Raw genomic sequence first — 22,018 nt, forward strand, 5'->3', positions numbered from 1 at the left:
GCGAAATTAGGATTAGTCTAGAAAAAAGATGACTGAGGGGCGATCTAATAACCATGTATAAGTATATAAGGGGACAATACAAATATCTCGCTGAGGATCTGTTTATACCAAGGAAGGTGATGGGCACAAGGGGGCATTCTTTGCGTCTGGAGGATAGAAGGTTTTTCCACCAACATAGAAGAGGATTCTTTACTGTTAGGGCGGTGAGAATCTGGAATTGCTTGCCTGAGGAGGTGGTGATGGCGAACTCAGTTGAGGGGTTCAAGAGAGGCCTGGATGTCTTCCTGGAGCAGAACAATATTGTATCATACAATTATTAGGTTCTGTAGAAGGACGTAGATATGGGGATTTATTATGATGGAATATAGGCTGAACTGGACGGACAAATGTCTTTTTTCGGCCTTACTAACTATGTTACTATGTTAATAAAACTTCATGTCTATATTAGATTAGCCAATTATAGGTGCCTATGTTACAGTACTGCTAACCATTATTGGCACCCCTTCATTTTTTTCATAGACTGTACAATATCCTCAGAAATAAATGGAAATGTACCAAAGTTATATCCTCCGGATTTTTTAATTTGTAATACAACAATTAAACATTGTTTTTCAACTTACATGTTGCAATTTAAAAGAAGAAACAGAATAAACAGAATGTACAGCATTAAAGGCACCCCTAATTAATACTTGGTTGCACATCCTTTGGCACTGATGACAGCCTCCAACTGTTTCTTGTAGCCATGAATAAGCTTCTTGCACTTCTCAGCTGGTATTTTCTCCCACTCTTCCTTTTCAGTTTGCTAAAGTTCTTGAATGTTTGGAGGGTTCCTTTTCCCAATGGGAGATTTCAGCTCACCCCAAAGATTTTCAATGGGATTGAGGTCAGGACACACTGCTGGCCATTTTAAAATAGTCCATTTTTTCTTTTTCAACCATTCCTGTGTACTTTTGAATATGTGCTTTGAGTAATTGTCTTGCTGGATGACCCATGATCTTCGATTCAAATCAAGTTTTCTTACAGTGGGTAGCACATTTTGCTCTAAAATCTCTTGATAATTCTATGATTTTATGATTCCAGTGATACAGTCAAGGCCTCCAGGACCAGACACAGCAAAGCAACCAAAACAGCGTAATGGATCCTCCATGCTTAACTGTTGGTAGGTTTTTTTTTTCCTTATAAACTTCATTGTGTCCTCTGAAAACAAACGGTTGCTTTGCATTGCCAAAAATCTCTATCTTTGTTTCATCTATCCACACAACATTTTCCCAGAAGGATTGTTGTTTGTCAAGATACTTTTTGGCAAGGATCATTCCTTCCTTTTAATGTCTTTTATTCAGAAATGGTTTCTTCTTTGGCCTTCGCCCATAAAGCTCTGCTTGGTTTAGTGTGCATGGTACTTGTTGAAACCATAAACCCAGACTGTTCAAGGTTGGCCTTCTGGTTTTTGGATGTTTGATGTGTTTTTTTCTACCATTCATACCAACCTTCGACGACATCTCTTGTCAATTTTCCTCTTTACCCCTTGTCCAGGGAGGATCTTGACAGTTCCATGCTTAGAAACATCTTTTGAAACTGGGATGCCAAGGTCTTTGGAGATGGCCTTATATTCTTTGGAAGTCTTGTGTTTAGTAATAATAGCAGTTCTGATATCCTCAGAAAGCTCCTTTGTCTTCTCCATTGTAACAAAGGAACAGGGCCTACCATGTGGTCTTTTAACCCCTTCGCGACCTGCGCTGTACTAGTACTGAGCAGGTCGCTCCTCTCCATTTGATGTGGGCTCCGGCGGTGAGCCCACACCTTTTTCGACACAATTGCCGTTTTGAACAGCTGACATGTGCCCGGAACAGCCGCAGGTGGAATCATGATCAAAGGCATGCGCGGTCGGAAAAAGCGGTCCGTCGGCAGCAAAAAACGTGAACTTACCCTTAGGCTCATCATACAAGGGAAGATTAAGATATACAGGTGGAATACCGTAATTTCTAAAGGTGACCTGATATCAGGATTTACCCTCATTAACTTATTACAGCGCTTCATTCATCATGTAATGTGAATTGCCTGCAACACCAATGTTAGATTAAAGTTGCTAGCTTAATCTTAAAATGAGTGCTTTAATCTTGTGGTGCATATATTCTAATCGGAAAGGTGAGAACTAAGTGCTACAAACCGTCCCAGCCAACTGGCATCACGCTGACTGAGATGTGGGTATAGTTTTTGTAGTGCCCGACTGTTCACTGCTTCCTAAATCACACAAATGCCCAGCGACTGCCATTGGCATGCACAGTGATCTTCTACCTATGTTAAAGTCTGACTGACCGAGCGCTTCCCTCTACTGTCTCACTGCAGACATACTGTGCTGCGGTGTATAGAGCTGGATAGTAGTGGCACACAGGCAGGCGTTCAGTATACAGGTGCCACTGCTTGTCGACTCAATAGTATGCACAGCAGTGCAATGTGTCTGCTGTGAGATCGCAGGGGGAAGCGTGTGATCAATCAGACTTCGGTTCTGCACAGTGTGACACCAAGGCAGTGTCACATAGGCAGAAGATCACGGTGCGTGGCCAGAGCCACAGCGGCCGCTGGGTATTTGTGAGATTTAGGAAGCAGGTGTGAGGTAGAGGGGAAGAAAGTGGACGTCTCCTGAACCTACAACCATGCCTCTGAGGGTGTGATGTTGGCGAGCTGGGCTACTCTGCACTTAGTGCTCGCCTTTCTGGATAGTCATACTGAATATGTGGCACCACAAGATTAAAACACCGATTTTACATTTATCCTGGCAACTTTCCTTTAACATTGGGGTTACTAGAAACAAGCGGTACATGACGAATCCAGGGCTATAAGTAGTAAACAGGTGTAAATCTTTGTGTCAGGTTCTCTGAAAAGAGGCAAATCCCACTGTTCAGGTTCCTTTAAAGGGAATCTGTCGGCCTTTTGAGTTATTAATATGGTCATACAGGTGGTATACAGCTGAAATTAGTCATACCTGTACACCTCCTGGATGATGCCTTGTTCATTAAAAATTATCTTTTATACAGTAGCTCCGATCTTCCAGGTTATGGGGCAAAGGCTGCTCAGAAGATAAGCTTGTGCCTAATTTCAGCTGTATACAACCTGTATGCCCATAATAACTCAAAAAGGCGACAGATTATCTTTAAAGGAACCTGAGCAATGGGATTTACTACTTTTCTGGGTACCTGAAATATTGCCGAGATAAGTTTTGGTGAAATATGTAAACTGAAATAGATAATTTGAAATGTCTGGTTCCCTATAGCGTGTACTACAATTACTAAATGGCAATTGCCACATGACTTTACCAGAAATTGCAGTGGATTTGCAATGCAATTTTCCGCCATGCAGCAAAAACTGTTGAAGCAGATAAACCATTTTCTTTACATGTATTTGACAAGTGGCGAAAATCTGCTTGGCAAACTACTGCAATACATGCTGAATTGCAGGCTGAATTTGACTCATGGTTTATAGTTGTATGGCAAAAAACTTGTGTCACTTTTTATACATGTGCTGCATACAAAGATGCTTTTACAAGTTTGGGTCCAAGACCGATGTGGAATAGGCAAGGGAAATAGAACACTTCACAATCCTGCCTTTGGTGTAACCCAGTATAATACACAGTTGTCTATATGAAGCCATAATATTGACTGGTGTTGTGGTTCAGGAGAGTCTTTTGTTGAAAAGGGATCTAGTAGAAGATAAATGAGCTGTGTAGGGTTATGATATCGATGACCTATCTTCAACATATGAAATAGGTTGGGGTCAAACACCATTCAGCTGTGTTCAGCTCTGATGGCGGACAGTTGAAAAGAATGAATGGAGCAGAAAGGAACAGCTCTGATCACGATGTAGTGCCTGTCGCAGAGACCTGCGGCTCTTCTATTGAATTGGACATCAATATCATAAGTCTGGACAAGCTCTTGAAGATATGGACAGATATGGTTCAACTGCACAGCATACTAAGAGAAGCTCTGGAGAAAGTACTGTAAAGATACAGTAGAGTCCGGAGAGCAAATGGGTGGAACAAGACTGGCAGATAGGGTGTTCAATATGCTACATACTGTATATACCAAGTGGAGCTGCTGTATAAGGTTGTGAAAAACCGATATATTGCTTCTACCCATTCCCTGTGCATGATCACTATACAAACTATATTAATTATAAGATGTGCCACCACAGTAATTGCTCCTTCAAATACATTGAAGATAAGGTTATGCAATTTATGATTTCTATGGGGACAAAGGCCACATCAGACACAAGTTTGCTTAACATAGACGTAACCCTGGAACATAACCAGAGTTCAGCAATCATGTTCGGAATTGTGACATGATGTGCAACATTCTTTAAAATATTACTGTAGTGAAATAAAAGACCATCAAGCTTTACGTTTGGCATGCATCAAAATATAGTGCATTACCCCCAGCAAAAATAACAGGCTTATTCAAGTCTGAAAGCAGTGCTAAAACTAAATAAAAAGAACAATGCAATAAGTTCTTTATTTTACTGGACACAGCAGAGCGTTGCTATTGGTGAAAAAAGGATCTTAAAGTTTTAGTTAAAAAAAGAAGAGGAATAAGTAGATGAAACCTGCGCATATGATCTACTTGCAGATTTACACACGGTGACACACACTAAGGTAAGCACGTATATATATTTGCCCTACTTACAGAATGTACGTTACATTTTGTGATATCCCACAAATATACATGGTGTTCATGCAATTCCTTCATCTATTAATGAAGAAAGAAGAGAATACAGATGTAACCGTTGTTCAGGTGTGCTGTAGTAATATTAAACTGTGTTTTTACAGCACGGACCCTTTTTACTTTGTACTAGGGTGGCCATACTGAGCAACGCATAGTTGTTTGGCTATTTATTCATCTGTAACATTGTATAGAAAAACAGGCATCTATTAGTCAACTTCAGATAGGAAGAGTATGGGACAGATTTATTACCGTTTGATGATCAAACCAATATATTTATACACGTAGCATTTGTGTTTGCACCATATTTGTGAATGCAAACACCTTCTAGCACAGATGCTCTTTCTCAAGAAATTTGGTTTAGAAATCATGCAATTTGCTAAATGAGAAGTTCATCACTGATTGCATTAGGGGAGAGACCATCACACCATTTGAATGGCATGCCAATACTGAAAATATCCCCCCAATAACTCTCTTACTCACTCTCCTCTTTGTGACCTATTTTGTGGTAGTTAATATAGGATATATATTTTGTTTTTAACCTTTCTATGCCAGTGCTGAATACAGGCACCAATGTCCGCTGGTAATTGTGTGTGGGAGCATGGACATTGAGTGTAGTGACCTCAGGGGCTAGACTTAGAGGCAGTACATATGGAAAACTTCAAAAATAGTGGTAAAAGCTGGATGTGCAAGAATTAATTTTTACCATATTGAGATGATGAACCATGTAAGAGAATATTGCATTGGAGTTTTATAAATAAATGTTTGAAAAGCAACATCTAGACATATATGCCCTTACATAACAGAGTATCCTACAACAAGAGAACGGACTCAAAGATTATATTCCTACAGGTAAAGCCACCAGATGACCTACTCAATAACAATTAAATTACACACATGATTTATTGACGGAATATCACAAAGCTCTCCATAAAGATGCAGAACTTCAGAGGTTCTGAAGAAAATGTATCAAGAAGCTAGCAGAAAGAACACACACCATATACATGTGATTCCCTGAAGAACCGAAAGAGCTCTTGACACAAAGTGAAGGATACTTCAAAAGAAACACACAAAACCACAAGGTAATGATCTACTCACTCCACTGAACTGAACTCCCGTCATGCAAATCTTTCCACCTGCTATGTTTGGATACCTATCATTATAGCCTCATTAGTCACTGTAAACCCACAGTAATGTTCTCCACTATTGTCAGTTTTGGCTTCCTAGGAAATGTATTTGTAAGGACACATTGTGCGTATGCCGGAAACAGACACGAAAGACATGAAATGGGACTACACTTCTTGACGGTACTGGGAAGGGTTAACAGAATGACAGAAGCAAGGAAGGGGGGCACAAGAGGAACATCAGCATTAGGTGATTTGGTAACAATGCCCTGCTTTACTGACAAGACAAAGAGCCTGCTCGGCATAGCTATTCACCCATCGCAGAGTCTTACATTAGCCATGGGATCAATTCAAAATACATTTATTACAATATATACATTACAACAAAGAAAGTATTTGTATTTGATTACTCTCCACTTGTCTATGTCCTAATTTTCACTAGTCGTACCCGGAGCTTCCACATGTGCTCCGCACTACGGACCCTGTGCTAGCTGCGCTCGTGACTGACTGGCCTATGTGTGTCTATCATCAATTGTTTCTGACAAATCAGCACATTTAGGGTTATGTGTACAGTTTGCTTCCTAACACAGCACTATATACAGTATATATTAATAATATGGACACACAAATCACTTTATCATAGCATTAATGTATATGAAATGCTGTGTGCGCTAGGTCACATAAAGCTTTCACTGTAGCCTGCAATTTCTGGCTCCATCTCCATCAAATGATTTCCTGGCATTGTGGCAGCTGAAGTAGCCGGCATGTGCTGTACTCACACATATCCCGCTGATCCATAGTGCAGGGAAATGGTAATCCTCCTTCTAGCACTGATGCACACACATCCGCTGTATAATCTCCTTGGTGAGGGCATGTGATGACGAGGCGTCCCCACTGTGTGCACCTACAACTGGCGGCCAGTGCTAGCACTGAGAGCTGAGCGTGCAGCCGGGCTTATGTTTATTGTGCTGCTGGAGCAGCTGGGATGTGATAGGCAGGGGCACGCTTACACCGCCCAATCACAGGCCATTTCCATTCCAGGGAAGTTCCTGCCTATTTATTTAGGATCCTAAGAGACCTTTTCCTCTCCATAATATTAGAGGGAAAAAAAACCCTGTTCTGTCCCCTGATTACACCACACTAAATTACATCTGTGCCCTTGGCATTCTGTACGCCCCCCTCACTGCGTGACATACAGCCGCTTACAGGGAGAGAGTTCAAATTCATTTCCAGTTTTCACCTTGTTGGGGAGAGGGGAAAAGAGGGAGCGTCTGGGCTCAATAATTACTTATTCTGTCACCATGGAAACAGACGGGATGTAGGGAGCTAGATTTGTATAGAACATCTGCTGCCAGATTCATAATCAACTACAATCTCATCTTTCCCCTCCCCTCATTACTTGAATTTCATGTGGCGGCTCTGTTTTTCCTTTTACGTCCTCTAAATCCTGCTCAGGGCTTCCGAAACAACCTGGGTGTCCCCACAGTGAAGCCGAACACAGAAACATAGCAAATGCCAAGCCATGTACCAGTGTAGACAGAGAATATCATAAAGTCATCTGTCTACTATCTTTAATGTATGCAAAGAAGAAGACATGATGAGAAATGATTCCTCTTTATTCTCTCCCCCCGTCACAGCACCGTGATGGGGACTGTACACCATTTCTGGTCCACAAAGTTTCTGGGACGTCTGTCACACAATGGGCACATTTACTATAATATTGAGTGGGTTTCTAGTTTGGTGGAAACTGTGCCAAACTAAGGCGCAAACTGGTGCATCTTGTTTTACATCTACTTTTTCAAACTAAAATAATCATCCAGTGACAAGATCGGCACAATACTGTTCAGTCTAAGTTTACAATGTCCTTCATGTGCACACTACGTCACCTAAAACACAGAATTATGAAATAGTCTATGATTAGCTAGGACATATGCAAGCATCGGAGGAATACAGCATGAAATATACACTTTCCCAGAAGAAGTTGGATCCAGTTGAATTTTTTACAACTTGCATTTTGTGGTAATCTAAGGGGCACAATGAAATCTCATCCACCTGCATTACGCTGCGATGGAACAGCAGCACACAACGAGCTTTGGCCATGCCACCTATATTGCAGACAATATCATCATCCGACCTCACCCCAAGTGTGGGCACTGCAGCTTTCACATTCCATCCAAGCAGAACTGACTGCGAAAGATTGCGAAGGCCACTGCGCATCAGCAGCCACTGATTTCCCGCATCAGTCAGATGACCCCTCTAGATATTGATGCCCTGAAAACAGCAGGGGACACAGTAACGAGTGTGGAGGTGTGGTGCTAGTTTGGGAGGATGGTATAGGATTGTTTTTTTCTTACCCCACCCTGGGCCCATTGAGATGAAATTTTAAAGGAAAACTGTTTTTAAGAAACGGTTAAATATTGTTCTTGCAAAAATAATATACAGGGTGTGTACTTATATTCATATGGTATGCTGATCCAAGGGTTCAGGAAGAGACTCTTTCCACTTTATGGCATATATACAGTAAACAGCTAACCCGCATAACTTCCATAAACTCATGAATAAAGTCAGCCACTGCCCATTTATACTTTAACTAGATGGTGGTCCAATTCTAACGCATCGGGTATTCTAGAATATGCATGTCCACGTAGTATATTGCACAGCCCACGTAGTATATTGCCCAGCCACGTAGTATATTGCCCAGCCACGTAGTATATTGCCCAGCCACGTAGTATATTGCCCAGCGACGTAGTATATTGCCCAGTGACGTAGTATATTGCCCAGACACGTAGTATATTGCCCAGTCACGTAGTATATTGCCCAGTGACGTAGTATAATGCCCAGCCACGTAGTATATTGCCCAGCCACGGAGTATTTTGCACAGCGACGTAGTATACAGCACAGAGCCACGTAGTATACAGCACAGAGCCACGTAGTATACAGCACAGACACGTAGTATACTGCCCAGTCACGTAGTATATTGGCCAGTCACGTAGTATATTGCCCAGCCACATATGTAACAGGTTGAAAAATAAAAGAAACATATACTCACCTTCCGAGGGCCCCTTGTAGTCCTGTCGCCTGTGTGCGGTGCACGCGGCAGCTTCCGGTCCCAGGCTTGGTATGAGCGCAGGACTTGTGATGACGTCGCTGTCACATGTCCTATACACAGTATATGGGGGTTGGCCGAATTTGATCAAATGTGTAAAAAGGTAAATTTAGGCCACGTCAGTAATTTGGCCAGTATTTTCTATTAGTGTTGTAAACCAAAACCAAGAGAAGATGTAGCAAAATTTGAAGGTGTGGGAGGACCCCTAGGCCAGGTTCACATGTTCAGTATTTGGTGAGTTTTTTAACTCAGTATTTGTAAGCCAAAAACAGGAGTGGAACAATCAGATGAAAAGTTTAACCGTCACCACTTCTGTATTCATCACCCACTCCTGGTTTTGGCTTACAAATACTGAGGTAAAAAACTCACCAAATACTCAACGTGTGAATGTTTGTTTAAATTCAGCTATTTGACCCATACAGCTGCAGTCAACAAGTAAAAAAACAATGTAGTAAAGGTGCATCAAAAGTAAGCCCTCATCCAGCCCCAGATTACAATAAATGTCAACTTTTTTTTATAGAAATTTTGGATTTTTTTTCACCACTTATATAAGGACCTATACATAATTGGTACCTATGGATTCATAATGACCTGGAGAATCAAAATATCAGGTCAGTTTTTAGCATTTAGTTAACATGGTAAAAAAAGCAAAACAAAAAATAATTGTGGAATTGCACTTTTTTTGCAATTTCACCACACTTTGAATTTTATTCCTGTTTTCCAGTACATTATATGGCAAAACCAATGTTGTTGTTCAAAAGTGCAACTCGTGCCGCAAAAAATAAGCTCTCACATGGCTGCATTGACAGAAAAATAAAGAAATTATGGCTCTGAGAATAAGGGTAGCAAAAAATGGAAGCTCAAAAATGCAAAAACCCACAGTGGTGAAGGGGTTAATAGTCCAGAATGATTTACCCAGGATATGGAAAAAAGCACATTATTAGCATCTATTGTTGTGTTCAAAAGTGGCATATTGCTTTAACTATTTTGTTATGAACAGTAATCAGAGGAATTGCAAAAAATTAAAAATCATTTACTGCTATGAAAATTAACTTACATCACACAAACATCATTTTCATTAAATTCCAGGAATGCCACAAGATGACCTGTTACATAATTTTGAGGATCTTCTGGTTACTCAAGATAGTGTTAATGTGAACAAGGGAGCTGATATCACTGTTCTTCTCATTGAACTATAATGAGAATGATTTATAAAAATTGAGCTATAAATTTGAATTTGATTTTTGTGACTTTTTCGTCACTGACAGCACTGCACTTGGACGTAGTGCTTCTCTCTTATCTCCCAGAACAACTACAAGTATAGAAGAGAGAGGCACAGCCCAAGTGCTGCCATAATTACTAAATATTGGGGTTTTTGATCACCATGACAGTAATTAAAAGCCATCAGCCAATGTAAAAAATCCCTGTGTTTGCTAGGTGCAGAGAGGCAGATGCGTCTGCCATTTTCTTTCAGCAGAAGGGTGGCCAGGGGGATCACGAATCCGCTGCAAAGGTACCCTGGGGGGCTCGGTGAACATTATTTCTCTCCCCTCTGGATCACACTTTTTTACATGATTATTCCTTGAATAACTGCGATCACATGATCAAAGACTGGAAAAACTGGGCCTGATCATGTTCTCCAGGTTCTTCATTGGTAGCTGAATCCCTGGAGATATTCAGACTCTGGGGAAGGGGTGCGCTACACCCTTACTCCAAACAGCAGTTATTTTAAAACGATGATGAGTGATGCCTCTTAGCGACTGCCGTTTTAACGCGTATCGCTGGTCATTAAGGGAATCTCTTAGCACAGCATGACTACTCCAACCAAACACAGGCGCTCTGTGCTCTAAGGCGGGGCCAATCATTTATATACACCTTCCCAACTGCTTGATTACCTTCCATCTCCACCCTTCACTGCCAGAGATGTCAATCAAAGAAGATGGTGTGAGCGGGGCAGATTGAGGGAAAACAAGCAGGTGTAAAGGTGTATATAAATGATTGGCCGCACTGAACGCCTGTACTTGGTTCGAACAGGCAATCTGTGCGGACAGTCCCTTTACAAAGGGGTTGATGTTGGAAATTATTGTCTTCCCTTATCCATGACTAACTCCAAGAAAACAAGTGCATTGCTTTGCATCAGATCATAAAGAACTTCAAAGTGTTTAAATTGCCGTGAAATAGAAGAAAGTCCAGCAAGTGACAGGCCGTTTATAAAGGGGATTCAGCTTCGGGATCGGTTTACACCAGTACAGAGCTTATTCAGGAGTGGAAGCAGGCAGGTGTCTTTGCAACTCCATGCACAGAGAGACAACGGCTTTTGGACGTTGGACTGGTGTTAAGAAGGGCAACCAAAAAGCCACTTCTCTTCAAGAAAAATCTTCAAGGACAGACTGACATGCTGCAGGAAGTACAGGGATTGGAAGTTAATGACTCTTGCTAAGCAGGACTGTAGTGTTAAAGCTGGGTTATGGTGGAGTAGTGAGAAACAGTGGACGTAGAGAAAAACTGAGAAACAAAGGAAGGAAACGGTGTGGAGAATGCTTCCAGTTGCATAAGAAACATTTATAAGACTGTGTACCTTCTATCCGTTGTAAAAGTTTATTTTTGAATGGTGACCTCCCTCACTGAACTGTCCAACACCTGGTCCTGGCAAACCGGAAACATTGGTTACATGCAGCCTGCACGCCGTAATGCCCTCACAGCACAAGTCCACCCACCCAGCCGGGACACTCACTTTCATGTAACATGTAGGGACTTAAGAGAAGACTACCTCGCTCACGGCTATCTCCCAAGTTACGTTACACTACAGTAAGAAGAAGTGGTAGCCAATATATCACAAAGGGATTATGTTATATTGTAGCCCTTGATAGTGCCATACTTTGATAAGCTGGTCATAAATTATAAAAATAAACAGACATCCTACTTTGGTCCAATCTGGGGATCAAACTCACCCATTGCAATAAATGGGTTCACAAAACAAAAGGGCAGCACACAGATGGCATTCATGTACTGTCCATTTTTCAAGCCACTTGAGAAGCATCCATTCGATTCCTTCTTCCATACAAGAAATATGAATGGCATATAGATGGTAAAAACAGACAGAAAGCAAGCAGATAAAAAAAAGAACCATCACACAGATGAAAATATTCTGAAACTAGCTAGGGACTTGTGAATAAGATTTTATGTAAATATTATTTACTATCTGTGTTAAAATTACCTAATAAATTATTATCTTTGTTACACATTGATACAAAACTTTTTGGAAGCTTCCATGAACCTTTCAGGTGTTGTTGAATTGAAAGCGAGCATCTCATCAATCATGCTTGCACCAGTAGGATCTGCATTATTCTTCCAATTTATACAATGTCTAGTTCACTAGAAGCAAAAACCATACCTGACAGACTGTGATGGAAACTAAAAGAGGTCTGTAATTGAAAAAAAAAATAGGACCCATAGAGAAAACTACTTTGAATGACACATTCACTTTTCGTTTTTAAGCAACATGAGGCTCGATTTGCCTTGCATGTGTCTATTTCAACTAGAACGTGGATATGAAAACAAGGCATCTCTTTTCTGCAATCTGTTTATTTGAGATCTATACATGGCTAAGGATGCAAATTAAAAAAAATATCTAAACAGTATATAAAATTACATGAATGTATACATCTTTGATGTTGCAGTTACAGTATGTTGAATAACAAAGTAGATTTATTAGCCTTTTAAGTATATGGGAAAAAAGAGGCCAACCCTAAAAAGGAATAATCCATAGACATTTCTCCATCTTCTATGTAAAAGCGTACAATACGTGTTGGGCTGCGGATTACACTTGGGTAGTGAATGAATATAAAAACTCCTCTAGATAACCTAAAAGTATTCGAAGGAAAGAAAGTGAACTAACAGCACAATATGTAACATTCTCTATTGATTAAAGGGAATCAGTTACCGGGTATTTGCTATATAATCTGAGAGCATCATGATGTAGATTGTGAGCCCTCGCGGGCAGGGTCCTCTCTCCTCCTGTACCAGTTGTGACTTGTATTGTTTAAGATTATTGTACTTGTTTTTATTATGTATACCCCTCCTCACATGTAAAGCGCCATGGAATAAATGGCGCTATAATAATAAATAATAATAATAATAATGATGCAGGGGCTGAGACTCTGATTCTCTGTTTTATCAGCTGCAGATCTGGCAGTTCTCTGAATGCTGATCTCTGTATAACCCCTGCCAATCAGTAGTGGGGTGGGGGTCATACAGAGCTCATTCATACCGGAGGCTACATGGCAGCAAATTTATTTGTCCTCTAGTGATAATCACCAGCTGACAAAGTGTTATTTTTTTGGAAACCTACATCAAGCAGCCCAGGAAGTGACACATCGTCGGAATCAGGGTCTCTGACACTATATTATGCTGTTCTTAGATTGGGTGCCCAAAACCTGGTGACAGACTGTTAGTGGTCGAGTTCCCGCCTCTGCACTGGGGGAATCTCGGGCCATCTCCGCTGCGGCCTCACAATTCTTCTCCTGCCGCAGTGGAGCCTGCTCAGCAGAGACTTCAGTCCCAGCGTCTCGCTCAGTCTGACTCTGTACAAAAAGTCACTGCTGCTTTTCCTGCTTCTGCCATTGAAGCCAGTGCTGGGCAGCGGCGAGCAGACGCTTCTGGGTCTAAGTCCTGCTTTTCTCGATCAGAGCATGCCCAGAGTAAGATCTCTCAGTGCAGATCGAGGGTCACATGTTCAGATACTGCAGCTAAAGCCATTGGTCCTTCAGGAAGGTCCTATAGGTGCTCAGGCTCTGTGGCAGCCTCTCATTGGTCCTTCTAGGAAGGTCCTGTACGTGCTGCAACTATTTAAAGGGAAACTGTCACCTGAATTTGGAGGGAACAATCTTCAGCCATGGAGGTGGGGTTTTGGGGTTTTTGATTCACCCTTTCCTTACCCGCTGGCTGCATGCTGGCTGCAATATTGGATTGAAGTTCATTCTCTGTCCTCCATAGTACACGCCTGCGCGAGGTAAGATTGCCTTGCGCAGGCGTGTACTACGGAGGACAGAGAATGAACTTCAATCCAATTTTGCAGCCAGCATGCAGCCAGCGGGTAAGGAAAGGGTGAATAAAAAAACCCAAAACCCCGCCTCCATGGCTGAAGATTGTTCCCTCCAAATTCAGGTGACAGTGTCCCTTTAAGGCTCGCATGGCCGCACGGCCATGCGCTAGTATCTTTCTATGTTATATGCTTTGCGCCAGTGTGGTCATGTAAGTTTGTGTTTAGGGACCCAACTGAAATAAGCCCCTAGAATGCTGGCACCTCCGGCGAGGAGATTGTGTTTGTGTGTATTCAGGGACCTGGCTGAAGTAAGCCCCTAGAATGCTGGCACCTCCGGCAAGGAGCTTTGTGCGCATGCATGACCACTGACTGCTCTCAGTTGGGTAGTTAGCCTGTGCCTCTGTGAAGTCTAACAGGGCGCATTGCTTTGCTTTCACGGCTACTCTGTGAAATAACAGAGTTAGTTCATACCGCCATATAGTGCCGCCGTTTGCTAGCAGCAGGTTCTCCTGTATGGTGGACCCCAGGCTGCGAACGCATCTATAGTTACTCGGTGCGTTCCGCTAGCCCTAACACAGACTTCCTTTACTTGCACTGCTGAGAAAAAAAAAAAAAGTATTATAACATGAAACTATGTTAAAGCGAGCAACTGTTCACCTAATTCTGCTGACATGAGATTACGTTACGTTGACCAATGTACTGCTTTACCCTGGTTCTTAGAACATGATGGATTGGTTATTCTGCAGGGAATGCTTGCAGTTTTAGATTACCATACAGTTTAATTAACTTTCTACATATAGCTATGTTTTTCTCACTGCTATTGGTCCATGCAACCAGATGTTCCAACAACTGAGAATCAAAAGAACAAATTAAAGAACCATATAGTTGGCATTTACATTTTGGCACCCAACAAACCCCATTGCCTTATAACTTCATCCCTTTACCCCTCAGTTTTACTGCAAACAATGTATGCAAATTATAATGATGTCCTTCTTGTTCAGAGCCATAAACAGATCTGAAAAATGTGTATAGCAATTCAGACCAATAAACACATTCACCTCCAAACTGACTTACAACCAGAGAACAATTATGTGTAGAACTTGGATCACTTCCCTTCCTACACGGAGATCAAACAATGATCATAACATGGAACTGACATAAAAACCACCTCATGGAATAAACACAATTTAAGTTCATGTGTACTCTGTAGAACTTGGGAAATTATTTTCTTTTTTATTTATTTCCATTTTAAACTAAGCCCCATTTACAGCTTTATTAATGTAAATGCCTATTGTGTGTGAAATTGCTCCTGTTTCCAATGAATCTGTAGTCATTACAGTTGTATATGACTTCCCCAAGCAGCAAAAATACCCAATATGCAAAAGTGCAAATCTATTTGTTTCTTCTGTGCTAACATTTCAGGCACTTAGCACAATTATCAATTACTAGATTTCGTTTGCCAAAAGAAGATAATGTATGAATCAGCGCCTCTTGTAAGGCTGAGCCCAAAATCTTATTAGCAAAAAAGCACATACCACCCATTTATCATTCAATCTAACAGCTTGTATCACAGGCTCACAGGCACATTCAACTGAGAAACCATTTATGACACAAGCGACATCACCCTAAGGAGTCTACAATGCCAACATGATGAGTGTGATGATCAGCCTTCACGGTCATATACAAGGAAGCTGGGTGCATGCTCCACAGCTTCATCGGCACACCGCGCATGCCAAGGGGTGCATTAGTGACACCAATCTTCTGTTTCAGGCAGTTGATGAGAAGTTAGATATGTGTTAATATCGCCCTCTTGGACTTGTGCATACTCAATGGAGCAGAAGGATTAAAATAAGTGCAAAAACTGCCTGCTTTTGACCTAGTGACAGGTCTTCCATCAGCTGAAGTGTCCCCTACAGTCAATAACAGGTCACAGTTGCACCAGTAATTCATCAGGTACTTAAAAGTAAAAACATTCATCAGCGCTTAATAATGCTTCTAAGGACAATAAAGTTATAAAAATTGGACATTTGTTTTAAGGGTCATTTATAACCTGCACCATTCTTAGACTATAGGGCTTCCATAAAGTGCAGTCAATATTCTGCAATATAAAGCTGCAGTAAACTAGAAAGGAATGGGCTTTGTAAATTCTACTATAGTAGAAACCATTAGGAGCCATTTACTCAATGTTCTAGCAGTTAAACATTTTACTATGATGTGACTTAACATCAGACCAACATGCATTCAGCACTACAATTGGATAGCATTACATTGTTGTGGAACAGTGGCATACAGATGTAGCAGCCACCAACCTGAAGATGGATTAATATGAAAGTGAATCTGTCAGTAAAAATCAACCTCCCCCCAACCACATACATAGGCATGCAGGTTTTTGAAATGTAAATCTATCAATACCTTTATATCATCTATCTGTTGCTGCATTCCCGAGTAATTAGAATTTAATTTGTATGCAAATAACATATTAAGTGCCAGCCTCTTTAGCTTGATTAATAGCTCACTCCCTGTGTGATATCAAGTGCCAGGCAAGGAAATAAACCTTAAAAGAGAAGAAAAAGGCAGGATGCTCCATATTGCAAAAATCCTTGATCAAATGGTGTTGGTGAGGGCTGACAGAAAGGGCAAATGGTCGCATGCTCACCTTGGAGGGATGTGCAAATATCAGGCACAACTCTGCTTCAAGGCCAGAGATGGAATGATTCAGCTGCAGTTTTCCCCAGGTGATGGTATGATGCAAGAACCTCCATGTTTCAGATGAATAATTTAACAATTAAAATAAAGTGTGTGAAATAAGCACTGCTGAAGGTGACAGTCTGACAGGTAATATCTTCATAATAATTTATTAAAAATACACAGCTATGTGCTTCATCATAGGACAGCTGTTTTCCTCAAGCCAGAAATGTAACTTATATCACCCTATATACGGTATATCTTAGGCAAGGAAATCATAACGTGCGCTAACAATCGAGCTAAAAAGACTGGTTTCGGGAGGGAAAACAACCAGTGGAGGCAGTGAATCCTGAAGTGTTTTGTCATGCCTAGAGCACTTAACATCTCATTTGATTATGAATTAAAAACTAATTGCTAGAGAATGCAGTAACATATAAAATATACAAAGGTGTTGATGGATTTATATTTAGAAGACCTGCATGACCCAATATGTGGTTTGGAGGGGATGATCTCACTAACAGATTCCCTTTAATAAAGCAGCGTGCCTTGGCATTCTGATCTATTTGCATAGCACAGCCGTTCTCACTTACTGTAAATTACGGTAAAATGTGGCACTATGCAAATAATGTAGGTGTCACACTGTCGGGGAAGCAAGTTGCATGCAAGTTAGCAGATACTACACTTATACCTTCCACAGAGACAAACCAGGCAACTGCTATGGGACTCGAGGGTAGAGCGGGCCTTGCACTGAACTGTTTTTGGACAGAGAATATATGAGATTTTTCACATGCTCTATAAGAAGGCCCATAGATTATATGGGTATGTGTTCTACAGAACCTCCAATACAAATACCAAAGACTAAAGGATTATGACCCCAATTCATTAAGACAGACAATGCTCACACTGGTCTTCATGGGGGTGTGGAGTCGGGAGTATCTAAGTATTTAATTATAGACCTGTCTCTAATCTTCCCTTCATCTCAAAACTCCTCGAACGCCTGGTCCACTCCCGTCTTATCCGCTACCTCTCAGATAACTCTCTTCTCGACCCTCTTCAATCTGGTTTCTGCTCCTTACACTCTACTGAAACTGCCCTCACTAAAGTCTCTAATGATCTAGTAACAGCTAAATCTAATGGTCACTACTCCTTGCTAATTCTCTTGGATCTCTCCGCAGCATTCGATACTGTGGATCATCAGCTCCTCCTCACTATGCTCCGCTCCATCGACCTCAAGGACACCGTTCTCCTGCTATCTCTCTAACCGCTCCTTCACTGTATCTTTTGCTGGTTCCTCCTCCTCTCACATTCCCCTTACTGTTGGGGTTCCTCAAGGATCAGTCCTAGGCCCCCTCCTCTTCTCTTTGTATACTGCCCCATTGGACAAACAATCAGTAGATTTGGTTTCCAGTACCATCTCTATGCTGATGACACCCAATTATACACCACTTCTCCTTATATCACGCCTGCCTTTTTAGAAAACACCAGTGATTGTCTTACCACTGTCTCTAACATGTCCTCCATCTATCTGAAATTGAACCTGTCAAAAACTGAACTCGTGTTCTCTCCCTCTACCTACCTTTGCCTGACATTGCCATCTCCGTGTGTGGTTCCACCATTACTCCCAAGCAACATGCCCGCTGCCTCGGCCGGGTCACCCTCGATTCCGAGCTTTCCTTCACCCCCACAGCCGAACATTGGCTCGCTCTTCTTACCTGCATCTCAAAAACATTTCTAGAATTCACCCTTTTCTAACGTTCGACACTGCAAAAACTCTTACTGGTTCACTAATTCATTCTCATCTGGACTATTTTAACTCCCTCTTACCAAACTCTCCCCGCTCCAATCTGTCTTGAATGCTGCTGCCAGGATTACATTCCTCACCAACAGTTACACCGATGCCTCTACACTGTGCCAGTCATTACACTGGTTACCCATCCACTCAAGAATCCAGTACAAAACTATTACCCTCATCCACAAAGCACTTCATGGCTCAGCACCACCCTTCATCTCCTCCCTGGTCTCAGTCTACCACCCTACTCGTTCTCTCCGTTCTGCTAATGACCTGAGGTTAGCATCGTCAATAATCAGAACCTCCCACTCCCGTCTCTAAGACTTTTTATGTGCTTCTCCAATTCTTTGGAATGCACTACCCAGGTTAATACGATTAATCCCCACAGTTTTAAGCGTGCCCTAAAAACGCATTTGTTCAGACTGGCCTACTGTTAGGGTTGGCAGAACGCACCGAGTATATATATATATATATATATATGTATATGTATAAATAGGTGCGTTTGCAACCCGGGGTCCACCGTGCAAGAGAGGAACCTGCTGCTGGCAAATGGCGGCGCTATGTGGAGGTATAAATGAACTTTGATAACTCCACAGAGTCGCTAGAAATAAGATGCTGTGCCCTGTTAGCGTCACAGGGGAACATAGCTAACTGCTGAGCTGATGGCAGTCAGTGGTCACGCAACCAGAAAAGCACACAAACACTCCTCACCGGAGGTGCCGGTATTCTAGGGGCTTATTTCAGGCGGGTCCCTGAATACATACATACAAACTCCTCAATGGAGGTGCCGGTATTCTAGGGGCTTATTTCAGCAGGGTCCCTGAATACATATATGCAAACTCCTCACCGGAGGTGGCGGTATTATAGGGGCTTATTTCAGCCAGGTCACTGAATACACACATACAGGCGCGACCACAAATAACAAGCTCATGACATGAGGTGATACTAGCGCATGGCCGTGCGGCCATGCAAACATTTTATAGCTGCTGCAGCTTCTGGACCTTCCTAGGGAACCAATGGAAGTTGCTACAGTACCTGAGCAACTTCAGGACCTTCCTAGAGGACCAATGATAGCTGCTGCAGTACCTGAGCATGTGACCCCTGACCTCCAATGAGAGGTCTTACCTTGGGCATGCTCAGTGTGTGCAAAGCAGGACTTAATCCCAGAAAAGCCTGCTCGCCGCTGACCAGTGCAGGTTACAACAGCAGAGCCTAGAAAGGCAGTAGTAACCCTTTGCACAGTATCAGACTGAGTGAGACGCTGGGACCGACGTCTCCGCTGAGCAGGCTCCACTGCGGCTGATGTAGAATGGGAGACCGCAGCAGACATGGCTCGAGATTCCCCCTGTGCAGCGGCAGGAACTCGACTCCTAACACCTACCGCCTCAACGCATTAACCTAACTATCCCTGTGTGGCCCATTCAAAAAAACAAAAACTTAAACCATAATCAGGTTCCTCATATCATGTTCTCATACACTTCATGCAGTTAATAGCCCTCTGTGTCTGTACTGTTACATACTTAGGCTGTTAACTGGTTTATGCAGTTTCACATGAACACCTTACACTATGGCTGGTCTGAACAACGAAAGCAACTGTTACCATCCACCTCTCGTGTCTCCCTTTTTCCTATAGATTGTAAGCTTGCGAGCAGGGCCCTCACTCCTCTTGGTATCTATTTTGAACTGTGATTTTTGTTATGCTGTAATGTCTATTGTCTGTACAAATCCCCTCTATAATTTGCAAAGCGCTGCGGAATATGTTGGAGCTATATAAATAAAATTATTATCAAGTATTGAGCACCTCTTAATAAATCAGGAGTGTCTGAGAAGTTGCATGTACCTTGCTACAGCTCTAACTCCAGTGAGTGATTGCAATTATATGAATTTAAATAATGCCATTGTTGTTCAGAGAAATAAACAGGTCTGTAGTATGGTGTGTATAGCAATTCAGGGACTGGAGTAAGATTTCTGGAGCAATGAATATTACAGCTCGTCAAGAATTAGATGACACCATGGACATCATGCTCTCATCCTGCCATATCTTGGCCCACTTGGTGGAGCTGAGTGAAACTGGCATGAAAACCAAGAACAGTTGCAAAATAGTTTTGCAACTTCGAGTTGCTCAAAAATTTTGCAATTTTTTTCAAAGCTTTTTACGGCAGTTTTCTGGCTTTTTACTCCTGCTTTGATGGCTCAGGGCCTATAACTCTAGACCACAGTAAGTATAATTTCAAGGTTAAAATGGGAATAATGATAGGATAATGTACAGACATCTAAAAATACTATGCCCCTTATTACAGCAAAATTAAGACATCGATAAAGACAAAGACACAAGTGAATTTTATTTGAATACTTTCATTCCAAAGAGTCAAGAGCTTTATAATTGTTAAACTTCATTTAAATTAGCTGCTTTACACCTTTGTGGTCTGTAAATGACAACATACATCAGATTAACCCCTGTAGTGCCACATGAGCCTTGACAAAGTTGGATGGAAATGAACGTTTGCAGGCTCATTTAGTTTTACGCGGGTAGCAGAAAAATGATGCAGCTGCCGGAGGAGGAATCTGGATTTTTTTATATTTGATAATTACACAAGAATTGAAATGGGTTGCACATTATTCATTTTTTTACTTCTAACAGGCAGTTTAGGACAGGTTCAAACAAAAAGCTAAACAGCGATGAAAATGACCTCTCATTGTGGGCTGTGGTATTGACTGCTGAATTGACAGAACAATTCCCACAGAAGCTTTTTAAAGAAGCCTGAATCGTTATCCCTTCAGTTTCTGACCTACACCTTGAAGCAGAAAACTCATATTAGCATTATGAAAGTTTCAAGTGCAGCCCAGTCAGCGCTGTGTGGCTCCAGTGCTAGATTTTAGCCAGCACTCTGTTCTAGCAAGACGTTCGGTTCCAGTAAGCTTGGAAATTCAGGTCAGGTGAGATGTGTAGATGGTCGTCAAGATTGTAACGAGGTGCTTTGTAAATGTGGTGCACTGTGCAAGGGAGCATCAAGATTCATCTCTGCAACTCACACTAGATGTGTAGAAAGGAAAGGGGTCCACTGAGGATCTTATCAACATTGGGCTGTAAGAACTAAGTAAAATCAGGCATTAACTCCTTACTTGACTTTTGTCTGCTAAAATCCTATCATTAGGGTTTCTTTCACATGCCATACCTATCATGAATGGGACATAAAATGTTTATCTACTTTTGAAAATTGTGATAACCATGGCATCAGAATAACTGCGCTAAATGTTTTGGTACATTCTGTATGTACAAGTTGGTTTGGTTTTATTAGTTGCATTATTTTGTTAGTTAATGCTTAACATGCATTAATATGTGTATACTTCTTCTCTTCTAAGCAATAGAACCTCTCATTCTCTCCTTGCGTAGTCACTAAAGGAGCATTTACACTTGTCAACAATTGCTATGTGCCACTTTTTGAAGAATCACCAATTGCTATGTGCCACTTTTTGAAGAATCACCAATTGCTATGTGCCACTTTTTGAAGAATCACCAATTGCTATGTGCCACTTTTTGAAGAATCACCAATTGCT

At 41.6% G+C, this 22,018-nt stretch overlaps 1 protein-coding gene across 6 annotated transcripts in view; it reads right to left on the reverse strand.

Annotated features, from left to right (window-relative positions):
• Positions 1–22,018, reverse strand: part of ELMO1 (engulfment and cell motility 1) — a 562,162-nt gene that overhangs the window by 120,362 nt on the left and 419,782 nt on the right. Inside the window, exon 1 of one of the 6 annotated variants that reach the window (XM_069730237.1) lies at positions 6,616–7,042. The exons of the other annotated variants lie outside the window; for them this stretch is intronic. The gene's annotated coding sequence lies outside the window, so the exon portion shown is untranslated. Of the gene's footprint in view, positions 1–6,615; positions 7,043–22,018 lie in introns of those variants that run through there. 6 annotated transcript variants of the gene reach the window in all.

The sequence above is a fragment of the Ranitomeya imitator genome, chromosome 6 (assembly GCF_032444005.1).
Source record: "Ranitomeya imitator isolate aRanImi1 chromosome 6, aRanImi1.pri, whole genome shotgun sequence".
Taxonomy (NCBI): Eukaryota; Metazoa; Chordata; class Amphibia; order Anura; family Dendrobatidae; genus Ranitomeya; species Ranitomeya imitator.